The sequence below is a fragment of the Podarcis erhardii genome, assembly GCF_964252035.2.
Source record: "Podarcis erhardii genome assembly, chromosome: Z".
Classification (NCBI taxonomy): Eukaryota; Metazoa; Chordata; class Lepidosauria; order Squamata; family Lacertidae; genus Podarcis; species Podarcis erhardii.
The window spans coordinates 41,811,822-41,817,967 of record NC_138504.1 but is presented as its reverse complement, the minus strand read 5'-3'; positions in this window follow the sequence as shown (position 1 = coordinate 41,817,967).

Here is a 6,146-nt window from a genome sequence, read left to right as displayed (position 1 = left end):
CGCCCATCACCGATTGTCTCAGTAGTAAGAAGAAATTCGCATGGATGGAAGAGGCGCAGCGAGCGTTCGAATGGCTAAAGAAAGCGTTCGCTTCGGAAGAACAGCTCTTGCACGTAGACCTACAGAAACCGATGAGGGTGGAAACAGATGCATCAGATCGAGCGGTAGGAGCGGTTCTGCTCCAACCGGGGAAGGATGCGTCGGACTGGAGACCGTGTGCCTTCTTCTCGCGGAAGTTGAATAAGTCCGAAAGGAACTACACCGTGTACGACAGGGAACTGCTCGCCATTTATGAAGCGTTTCGATGATGGCGGCACCTGCTAATTGGAGCGCAACACAAGGTCCAGGTGTGCATGGACCACAAGAACCTGGAATATTGGAGAACGGCCCGGGTCCTGAACCAAAGACAAGTGCGATGGGCACAGGAATTTTCCAAATTCCATTTTGAGATTCGCTACGTGCCGGGGCCAGAGAACGTAAGAGCGGACGCTCTCTCTCGAAAGCCAGAGTATATGGAGGGGGAAGGGGCACCCGAAGAAAGGCATATCATCCCAGAGGACCACTGGGTGTGTGGAGCAGCATTGGTGGGGCAAAGAGAACTGGTAGAAGGAACAGAAAGCGATGAATACGCCCAAAACAAGCTCAGAGAGCTCAGGAGAGCCGGGTAGAACACAGGGGGTTTTGAAGAAAGGAACGGGGCGTTGTATTACAAGGGGGCATTGTACATACCAGAAGGGGAATTGAGGGGTAGGGTACTCAAACAACTCCACGACAGCCCCACCGCGGGGCACTTTGGGCAACACAAAACCATGTGGTTAGTTACCAGGTAGTTCTGGTGGCCCAAGGTGAGGGAAGATGTACGAGAGTATGTAAGGGGGTGCAACCGCTGCCAGCGAGCAAAGGGGGAGAGGGCAGCACCGGCGGGGTTGCTGGAACCATTACCCACGCCCGAACGGCCATGGGAGGCAGTGTCCATAGATTTTATGACGGATTTGCCAAAATCCAAGGGGAAAACTGCGGTAATGGTAGTGGTAGACCTGTTAACCAAGATGTGCAACTTTATTGCTTGCTCACATGCGGTCACGGCAGGTTATTTGTAAAACACATTTTTAGGTTGCATGGCGCCCCCTTGAGGGTGGTCTCAGATAGAGGGAAACAATTTACGTCCAGGTTCTGGAGGAAGCTCATGAGCTTACTGCACGTAGAGGTCAATTTCTCGACCGCCAGACACCCAGAAACTAATGGGCAGGCGGAAAGGGCAAACGGTATTCTGCAACAATATCTGAGGTGTTATGTAAATGACATAGAGAATGATTGGGTAGAGAAATTGGCCCTGGCCGAATTCGCCTACAATAACGCAGAAAATGTGTCCACAGGCATGAGTCCATTTATGGCCAATTATGGGTGTCACCCCAGGGCCTTTCCCGGGGAAGGAGGGGAAAGATGGAGCGTACCGGCAGCGGAACATTTTGTGGAAGAAATGGAAGCAATACATCAACAGCTCAAAATGAATTTGGATAGGGCCAAGGAAGAATACAAGAAGCAGGCAGATAGGAGCAGAAGGGAAGGAGAGACCATAAGGGTGGGGGACCGGGTGTGGTTGTCAACACAAGGGTTGCCATTCAAGGGGGGTTGCAAGAAATTGAGACCGAAACGACTGGGACCCTTCGAGGTTATACAACAGGTCAATCCGGTGGCCTTTAGGCTCAGGCTGCCCGACAACATGAAACTGCACCCAGTATTCCATAGGTCATTACTGTCACCATACCGGGAGGGGCGGGAATTTTTGAGACGGGAAAGTGAGATTCCCGCGGCACCGCAAGTAGAAGAGAGGGAGCGCAGCAGTCATGTAGCAGAAATACTCGACTCTCGGTGGAAGGGTAAACAGGTGGAGTACTTAGTGGCATGGGAAGGGGAACCGGAGTCTGAAAATACCTGGTTACCGGCAGAAACGGTCAATGATGAGGTATTAGTAGGAACGTTTCATCGCCGGTTCCCAAGGAAGCCTCAGCCCTTGGCTAGGTTCTGGGAGGAACACTTCGGGACCACTGACGAGGAAGAGGAGTTCGAGGGGTTCCCAGAATCAGGAAAGGAAGAGGAAGAAGAATCAGATGGGGAAGAGTATTCGGGAAGAAGGGACAGTAGTAGATGGAGAGCGGTTTTCGAGTCATCCAAAGATGAGGAGGATTCTTTCAGGGGGTTCCCAGCCTCACCACCCAGAGAAGAGGGGGAAACGGGGGGTGAGGGGGGTCCTGGAGGGGAGGTGGATGTCAGGGAACTGCCATCGGAGAGTCAGGTGGTGGAAGGGCTCAAGGAGGCTAGGAGACCCTCGGATGCTGAGGAAGGAACCAGCAGGGGGAGAGGGAGAGTTCCTGCAGAAACTCAGTCGGAGGAATGGCTCCAAGATACTTCCAGTGAGCACAGCGGGGAGGTCTCAGGACCTCCGCTGGGGACGCCTACTCCGCGCAGGAAACTGTCACGCAGAGAATCCAGAAGGAGAGTTTCCGTTAAGGAACTCTTATGTTGGCGTAAATTCCGGAAGCGCCCACTGACGGATTCTGCCAGCGATTGAGGTAGCCATGCACCCATGGCTCCGCGGACTGGGAGAGTTTAGAAACTGATTGCAGAGCCTGGAGGGCTTAAATGCTTACGCACAAGTAGCCCCCTTATCCCATAACAGTTGCTTTCAACAATATCTTCATCTATATACAACTTTTACCTGATATATGCATTTTTGTTAACACTGGTTGGATGGAGAACTGCACTGCAAAATTCAGGTTAGCTCATATTTCAGAGGATGGCTGTGTTTCAGTTTGTATATTATTTCAGAAAGTGCAATATCAACAGATTCACCTTTACAGTGGTACTTCGGGTTCCAGACGCTTCAGGTTACAGACTCCGCTAACCCAGAAATAGTACCTCGGGTTACGAACTTTGCTTCAGGCTGAGAACAGAAATCGTGCTCTGGCCGCACAGCAGCAGCAGGAGGCCCCATTAGCTAAAGTGGTGCTTCAGGTTAAGAACGGTTTCAGGTTAAGAACGGACCCCGGAACGAATTAAATACTTAACCTGAGGTACCACTGTAAATGCAAACTGCATCACATTCCTCCACTATCCATACAAGAAGCATTAAAAACAAGTTAATTTTGTGCAGTTAAAATATGGTGGATTTACCGCAGCATGAACTAAAGATAGGAGAAGAACTGTGGGGGAGCCTAGCATTGGGTAATAATGTAAATTCCTTTGACAACATTATCTTAGGGCTCTTTAATAAGTCTTCACTGCCACAAGGCACAACGTCTCCTCTTAACATTGTCCCCAGGCTGCCCCATCACAGGGCACTATCACAAAGGATAGTGTTACGAGTTTTTGGGGATGGGTGGGTAGGGCTGATGTTGAGACCTTTCTAATGCCTGGGCCCCCTTCCAATTTCTGGAATAGCCAGGCTAGCTTCCTGGTGAGGTAATGGACCTGATGAAGTAAAGGGAGTACCGTATTTTTCGCTCTATAAGACGCACCAGACCACAAGACGCACCTAGTTTTTGGAGGAGGAAAACAAGGGAAAAAATATTCTGAATCTCAGAAGCCAGAACAGCAAGAGGGATTGGTTCGCAGTGAAAGCAGCAATCCCTCTTGCTCTTCTGGCTTCTAGGATAGCTGCGCAGCCTGCATTCGCTCCATAAGACACACACACATTTCCCCTTATTTTTTAGGAGGGAAAAAGTGAGTCTTATAGAGTAAAAAATACAGTAGCTCTGTGCCAGGCAGCAAATGCCTCCCTCAACTTGCAGGTAGCTAGAAAGACAAAGGCCCGAGATAAGAGTTGAATGATGGGAGCTAGAAGTTGGAAGAAAAGCTGTTGGCTTAAAAGCAGTCGGATTTCTGTTTGAATCCAAGGTTGCAGCTAGGAGGGAAGCAAGTCTCTCTTGGAGTGTTAACGCTGTGAACTCCTCCATTGCAGGCTCAGGTTCTTTAATGTGTAAATGAACCATGTATCCAAAAGACACCACCATCTCTGCTGTGTCTCTAAATTCCAAAGGAAACACGAGCTCTGGAAGTGTCCGGAACCCCTGGAATCTCACACTGCTCAGAGATTGGGGTGACACACAATAATATTGCAGAGAAGGAAAAAATAAAAAAGGAGGCACCCAATTTTTGGTTTTTATTTTACTGCTGAATTTATTTTGTTACTGTTAACTTCTTAATATGTTTACAATATGTCTCTAAATACTCCATAAAATATTTCCAGTCTTCCTCAAATAGTTTTTTTTTAATCCTGATCTCTTACTCTGTTTGTCAGTCTTGCCATCTCTATATATTCTATTAACTTTGTCTGCCATTCTTCTTTCCTCCATTTTCCCTCCATCTCTGAGCATACACTATTTGCACAGCTATAGTTGCATACATAAAAAGAGGTTTGTGTTCTCTGGGTATATTTACATCTGTTATACCTAAAATAAAAGCTTGTGGAGTTTTGACAAATGTATTTTTAAACACCCCCCAACTCATTATATATAATTTCCCATAAGTTTTTAAACCTTTTGCATGTCCACCACAAATGATAAAATGTACCTTCTTTTTTCTTTACATTTCCAACAACTATCAGTTTCAGTCTTGCATGTCTTAGCTAATTTAATTGGTTTTAAATGCAACCTATAGATAATTTTCATATAGTTTTCCTTCAATGTGTAACATGCAGTAAATTTTAATCTGCACCCCCTCCATAAATTCTCCCAGACACTTATTTCGGCCTTTGGCCTAATCTATAAGGGTTCTTAGACTCTTCTCAAGATAACATTGTGCTGTTGTTGCTGTTGTTTTACAAGACTAGCATTGGTCTCCTTCTCTTGTTTTCCCAGGCCAAGTAGGTTATATTCAGGACACACCTATTGCAGATGTAGAAAGCTCAAGGGAGGTGTCCATCATCTATGTTTTTCAGAAGAATTAAGCAGCCAACAAGTTTTGAGACATTGTCAGGTCAACGCCCAATCTGGCAGATGGGGAGATCAGCTTTCGTAGGCTGCCAGGTGAGCTGTTATTACTATTGCTATTGCTATTATATTTTTAATGATTTGTTGGACTTGATACAACACAGGCACCCTGATTAGAGTTTTCATTTCTGCTCTGAATAGTGTCAGGTTCTACAGGTGTCATCAATTGCCTAACATTTCACCGCAGAGGGAAAGCTATGGCTCAGTGGAAGATCATTTGCTTTGCATGCAGAAGGTCCCAGGTTCAGCTCCCAGCAGAGTGGGAATGGGTGAATCTGTCAGCAGGTTTCCTTGCTTCTCATTCTTCTAATCTTCTGTTCTTCACCTTTCCGCATCAGTCTGCAAATTCTTTTTTTTTTTAACGCCCTAGTGAAAAATCACCAGCGTTTCATGGATGAATTTATCCCAGCAGACACACTTCTCTGTGTGAATTAGTACACATTACTTGGCTGCAGAACTGCAAAGCAATGTTTGGAGAAGTCTGTATTCTGAAGGATGGCTGTGTTTTGGTTCATGCATTGTTTCAGAAAGTGCAGATTTAGGTAGGTTTGCTTCCAAATGTGCACATAATCTAAGCCACCAACCCCGCCTCAATCTTTATCACAAAGCACCAGACATGGGGCTGACAACAACCCTTGCGGTGTGGTTTCCAAGAAGGAACCCCAGAAAAGGGAATTTGACAAATGAGTAGCCCTGCCCACCTGTCAAATTATGTCACATCACAGTGATGTCATGTGACTGAAAAGTAAGCAACTCCCTGCCCATTATACAGTTTTGAACCACAAGGCTAATTCTGAAAAGGATGTGGCTCGTGGAGCCAAAAGGGAACCCAGTCTCTTCATTGGAGCAGTGGTCTACTTATCTTGAGCTGCTGTTCCCTCAGCAGCTGATATTCAGAGTCAAATTGTCTCTGGACCTGGACAGTATCATATAGCCACACAGTGGGTGGTACAAAATGAGTAGCATACGTTGATAGCGACATCTTCCACAGATTTGTCCAGGAGTAAGGAACTGGATCCATAAAGAAGGCTGATCGCTGAAGAATTGATGCTTTTGAATTATAGTGCTGAAGGAGACTCTTGAGAGTCCCATGGACTGCAAGAAGATCAAACCTATCCATTCTGAAGGAAATCAGCCCTGAGTGCTCACTGGAAG